The sequence below is a fragment of the Anas platyrhynchos genome, chromosome 21 (genome assembly GCF_047663525.1).
Source record: "Anas platyrhynchos isolate ZD024472 breed Pekin duck chromosome 21, IASCAAS_PekinDuck_T2T, whole genome shotgun sequence".
NCBI classification, from domain to species: domain Eukaryota; kingdom Metazoa; phylum Chordata; class Aves; order Anseriformes; family Anatidae; genus Anas; species Anas platyrhynchos.
The window spans coordinates 14,002,406-14,020,955 of record NC_092607.1 but is presented as its reverse complement, the minus strand read 5'-3'; the positions used below and the strand labels follow the sequence as shown (position 1 = coordinate 14,020,955).

Here is an 18,550-nt window from a genome sequence, read left to right as displayed (position 1 = left end):
GTAGAGTTTCTTTAGCCCTGACTAACTTGTGTTCATGTAAGTCATTAAAAGGGAAACTTCCTCAGCCTTATGGGTCTGTTCTACTGATTTTAAAGGATGGCTATAGTCTACACATCAGACCCTGAGATTTCTCTGATGGTGCCATGCTTGGCACTGTACATCCCAGCAAACCCTATCTTTACAGAGGTGGAGTAAGTATATTTTAGGTAAATAAATCCTGCATCACTTCTTTCTACCAAAGACCAGCTTGAGGAAGCTTCCATCACCAGTATAAGAGGTTCCTCAGGACGAGGCAGAAATTGCTGAATATTACATTCGCTGTATATTCATGCTCTGTGAAAATCCACTGAATCTAGCTACTGTTCGTAGTATCTCCCATTTGTAAACTATCAAGAGCCTAAAGATTGTTGAGGCCATTTTGAAAAGCATTAGTTTCATTTTAAGAATCAGTGAAGAAAAATGTGTAATCAGTGTATTAATTACTCATACTACAGAAGTATTCTAAGATACAAGCTAGTGCTCAGATTCCAGTATGCCAGGTGTGTTATGAATTCATTGGAAAATATGATCTATGAAAAGAAAAGGTTGGTGTAAATAAAATAACTAAACTTTTCACTTTGTGATATGTTATATCAGCAACCTGCACATTTTTGTAAACATTTCCTGAAAGTCTCCCTGGCACAGACCATACAAATGCACTGAGCAGCAGATGGCACCCAGCAGGCGTCTGCATGAAATGCTGCTCCTGAAGAGATTTCCAAAAGCAAGTGCTCTGCCTTTACCTTTGATCTTTTCCCCAACCAAAAGCATGTTGTTTTTTTGTTTTATTCTATTCCCTCTGTTACTACCTCATTCTCAGCCACAAATGCATTCTACAGAATTTCTGCCCTTCATGTTTTTCAGCTGTGATGAGGTATTTGAAACTTGACTGGCAAGGTTAAATATATTATTTCATTGTCTACACAGCAATTATTAACAGGAATCTTTCATTCTTCAAGTCGTCCAGAATGTGTCTGATGGCTCTGATTATGAAGACAAGACCTCCAGTTACTGAGTAGCATAGTTAATCTTAATGTAAGCCTTATAAAATTAGGCAGCCATTTGGAAGTCAGAAATTTTGTCTCATAAATTGTTATAGATGTTGTGCCAGCTTATCAGCTGTTTAATACTCATATAAAGATATTACTAATAAAAATAAATATAGATTCCTGAAAATCTTCAAGTACTTAAAGAAAAGCATATGTCTCACAGTACAGTTTATGTGTGCTGCCATGCTACCTTGTTAGCAAATACAAAGGCATAATACCAGCTGTAAAACAAAAGTTCACCATCTGAAGTGGAGAGAGAAATTTTAGTACTAATGTGGAAGTAAAGCTTGGCCATACAGAAAGAAAATCAGGTTGTGAATATTAGAGAATGACAGTGTTTCTCCTGTACTATACACCCTTTTCTTTCCACTGCAAGGGTGAGCTGCCTGCCCATGTTTCTGTAAGGAATGTCGAGAGAGAATAACAGGCACATACAGCCAGGTCAGGATCAAGCCTAGCATTTAAGCTTATGTTTAAAATGAGGTGGCACAGAGGTTCTCAAAGCCTTTTTCTTGATGATGGTGTTATTTTACTTTATTTCTGTGTAGTCATACTCATTTGGGCAATGAATTGTCTATTTATCTATTGAAGCAGCTGGATTAAGAGGTACCATCTTGGCTGTTTTTAAACAGCTGCTGTAATTGTCAAAGGGATCTGAATAGTATGTTTCCAAGAGAAAGAGAAAATGCAGTCCATGCAGGGATAAATGAAGAAGTGTTCCATGAGATTTTCTAGTAAGAACCGAGCCACGATGTGAAAAATGTGACAGCATAGAGGATGGAAAGGAAGGTAGCATGTTCCAGATGATAGGGCATGCAAAGAGCTCTCTCATGCTTTCAGGCACCACAGTAATTCTCATTTTTTAATCCAAAAAGAATAGTCACTCACATCATTTCCTTCCACGGCAAAGAGCTGACTCGATAACACAAGCTTGTATGTCTGCTTGGGGTTATAGATCACACAGTCATTTCCTTCCTCTCTTGTTCAGCCCTCACATCTAGTCCTTTCCCTGTCAGGAGGGAGTCCAGGTCGCTTTACAAGCCCCCTCACCTTTCCTGGAGACTGCCCAGTGAGCTGTGGTCTGCTGCTCCTGTTTCACCCAATTAGTGCCTCTCAGTGCAGTGTCTCCTGTCAATCATTGTCATGCCAGTGGTGTTGCTTCCAGCAATGCCAGTTCGACAAAGAAGAGACAAACAGTCTAATGGTTGCCAGCAGCTGAAGCAAGGGTGAGGTAGAATAACCGTTTCAAGTATTTTAGTCATTTCTGAAATACATACACAAGAACAAATTGCTATACATGTATACGGATGGCAAAATGACATCCCAGTTTAGCTCTTTGATACCAGCTGTAGTTCATTCCTATGGCCAGCAGCAGGGGTGTTCACTAATTGAATGGAAAGCTTTAGGATTTGCCTGTGCATCCTCTCTTCCTTGGAAGCCCGAGTCAGTCAAGCACAATGCTTCCATGGCAGGGACTTTTGCAGCTCCTCAGGTTCAGCGGGAATAGCGCTACATACCAGCAGGAGTCACGTTCACAGTCTGGCCCACAGAGACCGCAGGCCCTGATCTCTGCCATCATGTGATTAACAAGGACAAGCAACAGCTGTTTTACATTTAGAGACAGAAATTAATTGTTCTTGATGGGAAAGAAAAATAAATGAGTCTCTGAACAAACCCACCTGCAAGCACTACTGAGTGCTTCACCCAGGTTCTTGTTCCAAGCAGTCTCTGGGCTACGTGATATGCTATGAAAGAGATGTTACCTCCCCGTTCACACCCGATAACATTTCTGCAGCTTCACTACACTATTTAACTCGTCTGTTCGCAGCTGCAGCACAAACTTTAGATTTTGTTTCCTTAGGAGTGTCTGATGAGAAAAAAAGCATCTCCTACCTTACCAAGACTGACTTTGACTTACTAACCTGATATTTAATGGCTGAGATTCATTTCTTCCTGCGTTGTTTAAAATTTCCTGATCATATACTCTCTAACTAGATCATAAATCCTGAAGATAGGATGGCAGTGTCATACTTTATATGCTGAGATGAAATCCTTCATCTGCAGGCATGCAAATTTCCTGCAGATACGTGATCTGGTTTATGTGTGCACACTAAAACACAGAAAGTAGTTGAGTCACTACTTGCAAAAATCAATTCAAAAACTAAACAAAAAAAAATCCCCATTTCCAGTTTCCTGCTCTAACAACAGTTCTGGTTTCCTAACATGTGCTTAGCCTGTGTTATAATAGTAGCAGTATGAAGTCTACTACCACTGAAAAAAAAAACATCTTTAAGCTAAGGTCCTCAAAAAGTCATCTTTGCTCCTGGATGCCATATTTCCTTTAAACCACTTGCAGATTGCAGGCAATTAATACAGATTGGGAACCTCTCATCTAGTCCACTTTCCTCTTTGGATGATCAGGTATGTTTTGACAATTCATACCAGACGTGTTTTAAATTATTCAAAGATGATGATACCACTGGAACAGGCTCCCCAGGGAAGTGGTCACTGCACCGAGCCTGACTGAATTTAAGAAGAGATTGGACTGTGCACTTAGTCACATGGTCTGAACTTTTGGGTAGACCTGTGCGGTGTCAAGAGTTGGACTTGATGATCCTTAAGGGTCCCTTCCAACTCAGGATATTCTATGATTCTATGATTCTATGATACCACTGTATCCTTAAGCAGTCTGTTCCTATACTAGCATTAGAAAATTGACCCTTTCCATTTTCCCTTAATGAAAGTGAAATGATATACTACTTGTCCTAGTCTCCATAGACAGAGAGAACAATTCAATGGCAACATATATGAAAAATGATGTCATCTTCATCTCTCCCTCAGTCTTCTCTTTTCCTTGGAAAATCAATCCAGGTGCTTTGTTCACATCTGCTGCCATTTTTTGTCACTCTTGTCTGGTTTCATTTTACAACAGCTTTCCCAATTAAAGAATTTCAGATCCTGAGATAAAATATTTCAGCTGAATCATTAGTGCTAGCTGGAAATAAATAATTGCAATCTCTATTTTAACAAAATTGTATTTATTTTATATTTTCCTGTCATAACATGACCTTACTGACTGCCACAAACTTTAGTGTCCACTGTACTTCTCACAGACCTGCGTTATGGAATCTGTTATATACTTGTCTTACTACAGTCCTTAGCAATTATTTGATTGGATTTCATCTTCCATTTATCTTGTATCTGACTGGTCAATCATACATGGAAAGTACCAGCCTCAAGCTGAAAAGCTGAATAATATATAATACCTCCAAAGCTCAAGCTTGCTAAGGAGAGAAAATGGGTACAGTAACTCCACCTGACAGCAACGACTTAGAATCTCTAGTCCAGGCGTGTTAATAATTTCCTGTTAGAATAATATTTAAAGAAAAATTCAAATATGAAATGCTAATAGAAAATGTTACAGTTTATTAACTGGAATGTGGCTCATTGACCTGTTTAGTTTTATATCAATGTCAATATATGTGGGATTTTTAAGCATCATTATATCCTGTATTCTTGTTGATGCTTCTCCATGTATTGCTGTGGTAACATATTTGGCACAAGGGACATATATAATGCTAGCATTTCTATGATATACATACCCAATAAAAGCTTTTTTCAATTTCATTATTTTGACAGGCAGATTCCATTAATACATCCACAACAATCATGTTCCTTTTCTTCAGAATCTAAGGGAAGAGGATTATTAAAAATTACAGACAATACCCCCATACATTTAATCTCTCCAAATTCACTTTACAAGTGCTGTCAACATCAATAATGTCAGATGGTATAATCAGGTTTCCACAAAGCATCAGAACTTGGGTATTCTCCAGAGGGGCTTTCTTACCTCACCCAACAATGTAGCTGGTTTGTTTGGGGTTGGGTTGGTGGTTTTTTTTCGGTCACATACAGATGCTCCCAAATGCATGTGGAAAAGCTGTGTGCAGTGTGATGGCCAGTTTGCAGCTCCTTCGTTTCAACCCATTCTCCTTTTCTCCTTCCTGTACCTTTGGTCCACGTTTCCGTTTCAAAAATTGTTTCATAGGTGATGTGAGGACTAGGTCTTCCAATACTACATGAGCTTTTCTTTGGGAGGGAGCTTAGAGAATCTGCGTCCCTCAGCTTTCATAGCTTGGATGTCCGCAACAGAAGCACGAGGCTACTAGCCAGTGAAGAAACTACTTACGAGACCATTGAGAGCCTATTTGTTTGCATCACTAGTTTATCTCTCAGTGTAGGACGTAAGTTAAAATAATTTATATGGAGAAGTAATAGGACAAGTAATTCTTTTTCTGTTTTTTTTTGTTTTGTTTTGTTTTTGTTTTGTTTTGTTTGTTTGTTTGTTGTTGTTATTGTTGTTGGTGGTTGGTTGGTTTTGTGTTTTTTTTAAGGATTTTTAAAGAATCTTTGTTGCACTGTTATGCTGTATATATAACAGTGCATGAAAAGCATTCTCATTACCAGCATGTATGCTGCATGTCCAGCTGCTCTAGTGGCACTCTTAAATCCAGTTAAAGCTGGTTGAATTTTGCCCTTACTAATTTTGATACATGGAGCATGGAACAATTTAAAATCCACATTTTCATTAAGGAATTATAGGAAAAAAATATTATCTTCCTGTATATTGCTCTTATATAAAAGTATGTCTTCTGATTTGAACTTTATTTTTATTGATACTAGCTTTTCAATGTCACTATCAACTCTTCTTCTGACCAATCCTGTATGCAACATTTATAAAGTCAGTTTCTATCACAACTTTGTACAAAACAATTGTGTGCATCCATTTTCATACCATGTAGCTTCTGCTTTAGGTTCCTTTAAAGTCAAGCTAAGCATGAACAGCTAAGTTTTGTTGCCAGTCTCTGATATATTTTTCTAGCAATTATGAGTTGTCAAGCAAAAATAACTAAGATACACGGGTATGTGTATCTTAAATTAAAAGTGATTAATAGTGGGAAGTGACTTTTACACTGCTAAATGTTGTCTGTACAGGTTTCCAACAGTGTGTGGTTAAGTAATGATTACTTAATGGCACTCACTTTATATTGAACAAGGCACTTTTATCCTTTTGTATTCTAGTGTTGTCTAAATGTATCGCAAGTATCTCTGATAGGGGAGACACATAGCAGGGAATGACTCCAATGTCTGAGCAATAATACAACATCAATAGCATATATGCTTAATAAGTTTAACATGAGTGATGACCCCTTGTCCCAGCCCAGTCACTGCCTCAATCAGATCATCTGATTCCTTCTTTTTAATGCCTGGTTTGTAAACCATATGATAGATACTTCACAAATATGCATATGGATATAGATCAAAAGGGTGACTGCACACGTTGACAGGACACTAATTAAATTGATCCACAGTTAGTGATTTATCTATCCAGAGCTGTTAATTTTGCAAGTGATAAGATAGGCTGCCTTCTTACAGGCTGCCTTCTTTTTTCTTATTGAAGGTGCACTGATACTATTTCCTCAAGACAGTGAGTGCCACCTACTGTGCACTCACTGCCTCAGAACTGCCAGGAATTCATAATGTGAGTCCACCTAAACAAAGGGAATATTCTGCAGCAATACAAAAACTTGCTTCTTCATCAGAGCTAATCTCTTAATTCTGACATATGTTAGACACAAAATTGACTGGAATTTCTGTGGAAGTGTATGGAAATATGGTAAGTGATGGTTCTCCCATCATTTGTCCTACACAGTCATGCAAATGTTATTAATGTCTTTATTTATTTATTTATTTATTTTATTAAAGAGATGACTAAAGAATGTTTGTTGTAGTGATGAAGAGCTACAGGAAATCTAAAATCCATGATCAGGCCACCTCCCAGTACTAAAGTATTGTGTTTTTTTTTTTCTAAAAGCGTCATAGATATGCAGTGCTCAAACCTTGATTAAAATCTGAAAGTATATGTCCTGAAGCAGTTGCCAGTGTTGATATTTTAAAAAAATAAAACCTGGTTATATTATTGATAATAATCGTCCCGGTGGACTAAAGTAGGAAAAAACAGATTATATGGAACCTGTCAAAAATTCTTACCAAGAGAAACTACATGGAAAAATCACAGAAAATGTGCTTTGTGGGGGTTCAGCAATCCATTAACTGGCTGTGCAAAGATGAATACTGGAAAAATACTTGTAAAAGATTTGACCCTGTTAAGAGTAGTTGGATTTAATGGTCTCTTTAAGATTCTGTAATATGCCAGACACAGCTATCATTTTGCATCCTTAGAAATAGTACTCTTGTCTCAGGAAACAATACTGAGACGAGGCATTCTTGACAAACTGTTACCAAAGAAGCTACACAAATTCACTTTTATTTGCGTGCAGTTCATTTTTCACAGTGAAGTGGCATCTCAATGCTGAAAGGAAATGGGCGTGATTTCTCTGATGGATACGATGGGACAAACTGATTCTGATCAAAAGACAGAAATGCTGAAGTTAAACTAAAATCAAAAAGAATTCTAGTCAGTTCATTTTGCTCTGAATTACATGCTAATGGGAGATTAGAAGCTCAAGATGTACTTAAAATATCTACACAAAAAAACTTTGCAGCTCTTCTAAAGGAGGAATTTGCCTGTAAGCAAAAAGATATAGGTTTACAAACCTTCCTTAGACACTGAGCCAATGATCATAGAATGGATAAAATAATTTTTCTTCCTTCAGAGAATTTTGATTTAGATGGTTGGCAATAAAAACTATAATAATAATAATAATAATAATAATAATAATAATAATAATAAGTTCGTGAAACAAAAAAACATTCAAGGAGGGTTCAAGATCAGAAGATTTTATAAGTGATGAGCAAACACATTAGAGTTGTGTATGTCTAATATATATTGATCATCTTCTCATGAACAAAGGATTTAGGTTGGATCCATACTTTTTTTTGCAAATCTTTCTTTCAATCTAATATTTTTTTCTGTTTATAGGCCAGATTTTTAATTTCAGATTTACAAGAGGAGCCTAAAGGATGTAAGCACTCATCTGTTTATGAAGTTCAGTAGCATTTGAGTATTTGACTCCTTCAGGCTTTATTATGAACCTCTATTCTAACCATAACTTATTGACAATAGTCTTCCAGTTCAGAAAGCACAAAATTGTTGCCCTTTACAATTACAGAATATTTGTTTTGTAGAGGCAACATCTTCCTTCCAGGGACTAGCTTGTGGTCAAAATCAGGGTAATTTATACAATTTAACCCAGTGGAAAATTTGGCTTCGTATATGTGGGAATACTTATTTTACCACAGATTTACATTCACAGTTACCTGCCTAAAAGATGTTATCAGCTGCTCTAACTTCTCACATCCAAAAACTTCTCTCTTGTCTGCTCCCTGACCACATCTAGTCAGCAGGTCTTCAGCCTGGCTCATAAACGCTTCCTCAGTATCTCTGCCCTTGCCCTGATCCAAGGTTTCACAGATTTTTTTCCCAGCTACTTTTCCCCCGACAGTGGTCTGATCCTAGAAAACACCCCAGTCATTGCTGCTGTCTGGCTCTGAGAATCCAAGTTACATGTTCTGACACAAAACGAGAAGTGAGGTGTGATGGAGATCTAGAGTATTAGGTGAAAATCCCGCTTGTCTTGCAGTCTTTATATGTAGACTTTGCAGAAGCGAACTCTAATGAGCACATGTGCACAAAAGTGACTCTCCTTCATTAGCTGAGCTACACTTGGTGTGAGATCTAGAGGAAAGAGCAAGAAGGGCTTAGAGACATATTTTGCTGTCCTGAGAGCTGGGTTGGCCAAAGGCAGGGACAAATGCCTGTTTTGCCATTTTTCATGTTAGATAAAGGATATTAAACCTTATAGCTACCATTGCACATAATTTTTGACCACTAAAATGTCTGTTAAAAGGTGCAAAAAGACAGGGAGGAAATTGAATGCCTTTACAGTAGGACCAAAATAACGATAGTAGTGTTATGGGAGTACTTAATAAGGTCTCTGAGTTGCTCTAGCAGCTCAACTTATCCTTTTGACAAAATGCCTGTAAATAATGATTACTGCTTGACTGAGGGTGTGAGGAAGGAAATTGTAAGACAAAGTTAATTTACATCTTAAAAGAGTTTCTTTTTAAAAAACACACCATGGTAACAAAATTTCAGTATTGTAATGATTAATGTCACCACATTGTACTGACTCTACTGCCTCATAATTAAATAGAAGATATTCAGTTGTATAGCACTTGAATTTGATAATGGTTTATATATTAACTCATTCACCTTGCAATTTCTTGACCTATTTTTCATTTTTAGAGGCACATAATGATGGAATGTATACAATACTCAGTGAGCAGACTCTGAGCAGTCTCTAAGCATTCAAGGAGGAAGGAAAGACAGTGTTGCTTTTGGCTTTATGTGAGCCTTCCTGATAAAGTGAAATCAAATTTTGGAAGTACATTTTACAAGGGCTTTACAAGTATTCCAATCTAAGTAAAGTCACTGTATACTTATTTCCCAGAGCATGGTTCTAAAATAAATCTAAAAAATATATATTTTTTTCATCTGAGCCAATGAACCCAATGACAGATGAAATGTAAAACTGGGAAATATGCAGTTCCGGTTGTGAATTACATCTTGTTGTTTGCCTTCTTCCAGTAAAACAGAGAAAATACTTAACCTTCTGTTCAGTCTCACCTTCCTTCTGCATCTGCCCCCATTTCTCCCCAACTTTGGCAATAGTTTTGCTTCCATCAACATCAAAGGAAACATTTCCATTGCTTGAGTAAAAAGTAAACTGACTCAATTTCCATTGGAAAAAGATTACAGATTTTATGCATAAACCCCTATTTTCACCAAAATGAAGTGCTTGCATTCATTTTCAGACCTCTTCATACCCACTTCCTTTTCAGGAAATTCATAATGCAAAGCTCAATTACCCACTCACTAAAATATCCTGAAAGTATTTTTATGGAGTCTCTTTTGTTGGCCTTCACTCTTGGGAAGAGGTCCCCATAAATACAGATCTTCAGTAAAAATATACACAGAAAATGTAGGAATGCGTAGGCTGTGAGAGAGCCTATCAAAACAACTGATTTTGTCACATTTTTAGATAATGTTTGTTCATGTACTACTACATCTCTGAATATACACACCTGTTGTACCACTTATTCTTATTAAGTAAGCTTCCTTGGCTGGGGCCATCATTTTTCCTGTGTGTGCACAGCATCTGGGTATAATGGGACTAAAGACCAGAATTATCACATACAAGTATTAACAGCGATAAATTTTCTACACACTTTCTTGAATTGTGTATTACTCTTCATGCCTAGATTTAAATATTGTAATTTTTGCTCTTAATAATAACTTCTCTCATAAATCAATTGTAAACTCCTGGCAAAAAAAAAAAAAGCCCATGTAGGGTGCTTTGTTCATTATCTTCTTCAAGGTTCTGCTGCGGCATATAAGCAATGGCAAAGAAAAAAGGTAATGGCACACTCTGTTTGCAATGGTTATAATGGTTTCCATAACACTAGTTATAATGGAAAAGCATAGTGCAAGGAGAACTGATGGGAAGGAGTCTTACAGATTGCACTGTGAGTTAGCAGGGTGCTTGGGATGAGGAGTGGTTGAGGACAACTCCCTCTCAAAACCTTGTGGAAAGGTGGGTTGGCAGTTAAGGCCTGGAGATTTTATTTCATTGTGTTCATTTCGTGCTTTAATTCTTGGAGCACAATGGCTATTAAGGAGATCAATGGGATTAATGTCTTAGTTTGGATTTTTCGTAGGGCATGCACAAGGGATTTAATCCTTAATTTCTGTTGAGGTGGAACTCCCACTGGCTTCTGTTTGGCACGTTGCCTTTGTTAGGAGGGCATAATGGAGCCATAAAATGATAAAGGAGTAGGTGTATAATTGTTGCAATTCAAATGTCAAGTAACTAGCTAGCCTATTGTGTCTTTCCTTCGTGTATTTCCACCTTCTGCCATTCCAAACTGTGTTTGGAGTCCCACCTATTCAGCAAGATCAGTCTCAGTTTCCATCTGCTGGTATTCAAGTGGGAGAGCAGTAATACAGCAAATGAAAGAATGTAGTCTGCATTTTGAACATAAGACAAAATCCCCTATAATGGTAATTCTCCACCATGTTAAAATCACCTACATTGCAAAAGCTTAGGATTTTAAATCAGGAGAGCTGTTTGTTTGTTTTGTCTGTTTCTGTCAATGACTCACTCTGTGATGTTTGCCAGCTATCTTAAATGAACTATTTGAGAGCCTGAGGTTAACCATTTAAGTTCAACAAGGTACTGAAATACATCTTGTTTTTTTCAGAGGTGTTGAGCTCCCACACTCTCAGTTAAAGTCAAGTACATGATTGTTTCACCCTCTTCATGGTCTTGTTAGCAAATATCCAGGAACTCCATAGCAGGGTGTCAGTTTTCCTCCTCATTTCTGAAATAACTTGTTTCTCTACATGAAAACACCGACTATAAATAATATTGGATCTTTAGCTTAAAAAATGCATATCCTGTTGAATATTTATTTAGCACATTAAAAATATCACCCATGCCTTCCTTTCATTTGACTCATAAACCTGAGTATTGCAGGAAATACATAATATATATACATTTAATCCATACTTCAGCATAGCATCAGTTAAGGAAAACGTCATATTTCTCTTTAGAATACTTACAAGCTCCCTATTCCTGTCCTGTCAGGACACTTCATAATCTTTGGAAGTATTTCTTTGAGACAGGAAGGACTGTTGTTCCCATTTCACAACCAGAGAGACAGAGTAGACAGATTTATGGCATTTAATTTCCACTAATTCCAGTGGAGGTAGATGCTTAATACTTTGTAAAAATCTGTCTGCAAGTAACTTACCCAGGGTCACAGGGAAATCTCATGAAACATGATTTTCAGAGCTGCAGATTAGCAATCAATCTGTTGGGACACCTAACTTCCTAATTTTCCCCTGGTGTTGAGAGTACTTATTTTTAATACCATGACAAGGTGTACACAGCAGTATTAACTTAGGCTTCCATCACAGGCTTGAGCCCAATTTCCCCATTATCCATCATACCACAGTGGTAGCTTGCTCTCTAGCTCTGTTTTGGAGTAAGCCATCTGGATCTCAAAGCAAGAGAACTTAGATCATGTCTTAATTATTGGTCTTGGCAGTGCTTCCCTGCTCCCGCAATAGATGCATGCTCCAGTTACCTTTTCTTGCTCTGTTGGAACAAGGTGCAACATGATCTGTCTCCTCCGCTAAGGTTCTCATTTTCTTTGGCAGAGACACTGCTGTGTCTGGAAAGGGATTTTGCAGTTTGAGTACTCCTCCATGTATGGAATTGCTCTGGAGACACAGCACCTCTCTAATACAAGTATGTCTAGGTTTACCTTACACCCTCCTCAGTACAGTCCTCTGTTAACAGGCAACATTAAGCCCTTTTAATTTTATTGTAGAGTCACTCCAGAATTCTTTTTTTCTTTTTTTTTTTTTTCTTATTCCAGTTTGGATTTGAAGAGATACTGCTTTATACGATGTTTTTCTAGGAATGTCTGAGTAAGAAATTGACAAGGTTCTTCATTCTGTACAGATTTTACAATCCAAGCTTTTTCAACTTCTGACATCATTGGGAAAGTTTAGATTTCTTTTTTTTTTTCTTTTTTTTTTTTTCAAATTCTTTACATTTGTCTCCTTTTAAGTACATACATTCCAGAATATCCTTTCATCAACAAAACCTATAGTTCTTACATATTGATGGCTGCTGCAAATAGAATGTCCTGGTCACAGCCATGGATGCTCTGACCAATAAAGCCCCGTCCTCTCCATTGATTCATTTGATCACACTGGCTTTCCTCATATCATTCCTGATTTACTCTTACACGACAGAAAGAAGGATCAGGCACTGAAGTGAGAAATTCTTTCCACTGTAGATGGAAATAAGAACTCACTTGTCACTACTGCTTTCAAATGAATTTCTAAATGAAAATACCTTTTATACTGTCAGTAATATAATGCAGAGATGACAAGTTCTGTTGGTTTTCCATCAGTTACAGCCTGTGTCAGCAGCTTTTCAGGATCTGCAATACACTTGAGCTCCTATACTAAAAGCCCTTTTTTATGTTGGCTTTTTCCTTGGAACAGCTGTGAGTGCTAGTGACTTTCATACCTTTGCTGTTTTTTTGTTTTTTGTTTTTTCTTATAAAAATCTGTAAATGTGTTCTTTGGAAGATTTTTTGGTAAAGCTTCTACAATCATCTTCTATTCTTTTCCACATCTCTTCTAAATGCAGTTCAATTAAATAGGTTGATGGTACTTTTATTAATGTAAACAGCATTCTTGGAAAGATGGCACACTAAGCTAGATGAAGTTTTTGTGTTTTATGGCAGCCCTGGCCATAGCTGAAGTTTCTTAATCAAAATGTTTAAAAACAAAAATGTGTTGTGTTTTGTTTTGTTTTGTTTTGTTTTCAAATGTGAGATTCCTATCTCTGTTTATACAGAAATTTTTTTGCAGGAGGTTAATTATTAGAGCATCCTTTCCCAGAAATTGGCCAAAGTATGTGGGAATATTTTTCAAAAGCACAAGTAGTCGTTCTGTATCTGACTGCCATTATTTTTATTTTAGAAACATCTTGGAACCCTAATTAGAGACTAAAATCTCTTGTTTCATGTACTATAAAGAGGTAAAAGACAACAACAACCCATACAGTATTGAAACTAAGGTTGATTGGTGTTTAATGGAGATTGGGAAGAAAGATCTAGTGGTGGCCCACAGCTCTGAAAGAAATAGGTATGTTTAATATTTTTTCTTCACTTGTATATTAATTTGCTCGTCTCTTACAATCGAAGACATTTTACCTTTCTTACTTTCTTGGATCTGATTCAGAACGTAGAAATGTGATGCTTGCCTTGCCAGCAGTGTACACATCTCCCTGTGTAACTGAACTATTGTATCTCAGAGCTGATTTGCAACAGCCCTACTAACCCAGCTCTTGGCCTTTTGTAAGAAGTGGTTTCAACTATGACTTTGTGTTAGACTTTGTAAACGGTTAGAAAAAAAAAAAAAAAGAGATAAATTCAGTGACCATCAAGAACACTTTCAGCAGCTGCCAAACTAGGATTTGACCCAAGGTCTAAGAAGGTTTGCTTGTTTAATTACCTTTTGTACATCGTTTCACTTTTGGACAATAACGTTAGAGGAACAGACAGTGTAGTTCAAGTTAGTAAATTTCATACTAACCCCAAGGACACTTGTATTATCAAGAACTATAGTTTGACACTATAAAATGTCTCCTTGAGCCATGATATAGGTATTTAAAAACACTGAAGAAAATGAGATAAACTATTCTCTCCTGTTTCTTCTTTAAAATATCAATTACTGCAGTGTGCAGAGCATCTTATCTTCACTTTTTATGGAATGTATAGGTTTGAATACTGAAAATACTGCTTGGAATATGTAAATTGCTCATGCAAAAAGTTACATCTTTGAGGCCAGTTGCAAGCATAAATTCCATTTTTGTGCTCATAAATGGTTATTTGCTGGTGTAAATAGATTCTCCCATATGCCCAATAATCTTAGAAATTATCTGAATAAAACTCCATGGAAAAGCAAATACTGTGTAATGAGCTACATGGAGTACAAAACATAATAGATACAACAAAGTATAGATATATGTCTTCTCAGTCTCTGTTACTGTCTCTTCAAGAAAAGAAAGAAAGAAAAATCCACAAATGTCTGCTTAAAATTTTCATATTACTCTCTCCATTTTCCTTTTTCTTACTATTGCTTTGTAGTCATTAAATGGTACATTCCTTGCATGATGCTGAGGAAAGGAACTCTTAAAAAAAGAAAACTCTTCTCCATTGACCACATCAAAATATACATTTTAATAAGGAGATTTGTTTTGAAATAAGGTACTTGTATAGAAACTTCTTAGTTTTCGCTTTTTGCTACGTGAAGGTAGCCTGGCCTTCTTATAACTGGCTTACTTATGCCATCTTCTGGATACTTTAAGAACTTTCTTTACACAGGAAAAGCTTTTATCAAGAAACATTAATAATTATCAGTGCCTTGGAATAATTTGCTAATTGCATCCCAGAAGTAATTTTCTTTCTTATTTTATCGAATATAGATCAAAGCAAAACTGAATTATTAATAATGTATCATATTCAGCATTTATGAATAATCAGTAGATTGTAACAAAAGGTCTTTGTAAGTGCGGTCCCAAAAATACCGATATATTTAGTGATGTCATGTTTTAAGAAAAAAATACTTTATTAGTGAAAGCCTCATTTATTCAAAAGACTGGGCTTCCATCCCTTGGAGGTAAGTCAAAAGAGGGAATAAATATTAGTCATGTTGCTTAACATGTTCCTGGTGATGGCTCTGCTGTGTGACACTGTTACTATTCTGATGCAAGTGGTAGAAGAACCTGCGATGAACAGATGATTTTGTATGAGCTTCTGGAAATTTTAGCTATGGTATTTTATTTTATTCATTTAATCACTCTTGGCAAATCTCACATTGGATAGTTACATCTCTCCAAGGGATAGGGAAGAAGGCTGGAGAGCCTTCAATGTCTTCTGTAGCCTCAGTCTGCATCATCTTCCCCAGTGAAGACTGGATATCTTGCAAACTGGGTCTCCTATAGGATCCTCAGAGGGAGGGACAGGAAGAGCAGAAGAAATGTAGAAATGTGTCCTTCAGAGTACAATATACTTTGCGAGTCTGGGATTCATTTCACACTTTGTAAGGTAACTGGAGATAGTAGGCTCCTACCACACATGTTAAGCAAAACAAAGTGGTCACCTGAAATGTTAGATATTCAAATTTGTCAAGTGCCTTCTCTTTCTTGAGAAATGTACCAGTCCCTAAGAAAGATTCTTGCAGGCTAGTGGTAAGTGTTCACACTAGACACTGCATTTATCTTATTCTAGACATCAAGAAATTATCCAGGTGAGATCCAGGTCAGATCCAGGACAATATGCCATGTTTCACTAGCATGGTCAGCACAGGAGAGCTAAGGTTTCCATTTCTAAGACTTCTCAACACTTTTGAAAAGTATAAAATAATGTGCGTGTGAAGGGCAGAAATGGCACAAGGATGTGGTGGTACAGCATCCATTTGCCTGTGCTTTCCAAGTGTGTTCTCTCACTTTTTCTGAGTCAGCAGTTTTCCATTCCAAAAGCAATTACAGGCTAAGATGTAAATCCACTTCGGAATGGCAGTGTTATTGGCATGTCTTGTTATTCTCAGGCTTCAGCATCATAACATAGTAAGAAAGAAAACGTCCATTTTTGGTTTCTTTAAAGGTAATAGTGGCTTTTGAAATGTGTTGAGAAACTTTGCCACTACCACAAGTGCTACAACATCTGTTCTCTGCTTCCTCACAGAAAACCTTGAGAAAAATCCCCAGCTTGGCCTATGGGATTTTTATTTTTTTTAATCCAACACTCTATTGCAGGGCATTTAATTATTAGGACTGTGAAATACAACAACACCTAAAGCATTAATGGAAGTAACTAATTATAGTCCACTCAGCATGTGGTTTACTCTTTGCTTATAAAGACTCTTGTCATTTATTTGTCCTTTAAATGACTTCTTTTGATATCTTAGCCAGGACAAATGTGTCCTTCAGAAGGGAGATGACCCCAAACTGGCACAAAAAGATTTGATTAAAACATATACTCCCTCTATGGCAGCCTAAAGATCCCATGGGATCTGCTACTGCTCAGCAGAGTAGAGGAAATAGCAAACTGGGGAAATGCTTTCTTTGTGAGACAAAAAGATTTCATTACTAACATGCTGACATCCACTCTATGTAGGACCATCCTGTGATCATTCTCTGCTGTTTCCTTTAAAGCTTAGAGGCAGAAGTTTAGTTCCAGCGTGATTAATTTCCCTTTTACTGATTGTGTGTCATTTACTTTCAAGCAAGATTTTTATAAATGAGGCAAAACAAAGACAGAGATGAAGATTGTGCAGAGATAAACATTTGTGCTGCTGGGACTCCCACTGACTTGGGCACAGCGGGGGCCAGAAGTAATGGGGATTCACAGGCGTCATGATTAGACCTCTCACTGTGAACAGGTAATTGAAACACTATAGCCCATCACCAGCATTTACGAAACGGCAAGCCATGAAGGTACTTAGTTTAAAGCAAACCCTGAACAAACCAGAGGCTTCATACACTCACTCTGCCATTATGTACGAGCAAAGCATAAGCTCAGGCCATCCGTACTCCATACTTTTGTTTGCGTGCAGTGCACTCCTGTGATGCCAGCCTGGCATTGTCCCCCGAGGACTGGCAATTTTATGTAGTTCCTTTTGTAAGCAACATGTAAGCTGTCTGCCTGGCCTTGGGGTGCACCAAGCACAAGCAGAGGGGCTTTGGGAAGAAATGAGGCAAGTTTCCTTGCCTCGATGGCCTGGCTGTCAGCCCAGGTTTACTGCAAGGCACTTGCAGAACAGGGGTATGTGTCGTACCAACCTTCATGCAAACATCTTAAAGCTCCCTCAGCCACTAGCAGCCTGGTGGTTTGCTGTCACCCTCAGCAGAGACAGGGCAACAGCAATTTTGAGGGCCCAAAGACTGACAGATAATATTCACTGTGTGTTGAGTCGCCTGTCTCCATCTGCTGACGTACACCCCAGCCTCACATGATTAAGAGCTGTTTAGTGACTAGCTTCCTGCAAATGTGTGACTGATAAAATCTGTGATGTGAGAAATGCTCTCACTCCTATTTTTCACTACTTATTAATCACCATGTCTCTTAAAAACCTCTAACTACACCTTTTTGATTCTAGTTCATAGCAGTGAATGTGTACCTCGTCAGCCTGGGCCTTCCTGCTGCCAAACTCCACTAAAGTCACTGGTATCTCAAGCAGATGTTTCTAGCTTTTAAAACAGTGGGCAATTACTAGACTAATTTAGGTTTCCTTCACTCTCATTAGAGTAGAAACATCAGCTCAAACCTTATTAGAGATGAAGAGATTGGAGAAAGAAGAAATTTTCATATGGAGCTGACACACTGACCTGACCTACACCTCAAGACCTTCTGGATCTTGCTGAGTTTTGTTGTTGTCCAGAGACCCCAGCTGATGCATGACAGTTTACCTGCCCATATTTTGGCAGCAGGGACAATATGAGATTTCAGCCGATTGAGTGGAGTTATTTAGGTGCTTGTATCATGTTTGTGTCATGTATTGTTACATAAAATTACTCATTCCAAATAGGGGGAGCATAGTGAGGTAAAAAATATCACTATAATTATTCAAATGAGCTGAACACCACAATATTATATACTTACATGGTACGTACAGGTAACATAGATAAAAATATCAACCAACAGTGTGATCGTTAGTGGGAGTTCAACTGTCACATTACTGAATTTGTGATTGCAAGTGGTTAATGAGTAAAAGGAAAAACATTTTTTTGTCCAGGTAATTGCATAAATGACAAGCTTGACAGGAATTATGACTATAATGTTATGTCAATGAT

The 18,550-nt window shown here is 37.4% G+C and overlaps 1 long non-coding RNA gene across 1 annotated transcript; it reads right to left on the bottom strand.

Moving 5' to 3' along the window:
• Positions 1-986: 986 nt before the first annotated feature.
• LOC110353948 (uncharacterized) lies at positions 987-2,643 on the bottom strand. Its single transcript, XR_002405229.4, has 2 exons — positions 2,432-2,643; positions 987-2,352 (listed from the first exon to the last, which is right to left on the bottom strand). It is a non-coding gene; the product is annotated as an uncharacterized lncRNA (long non-coding RNA).
• Positions 2,644-18,550: the final 15,907 nt, after the last annotated feature.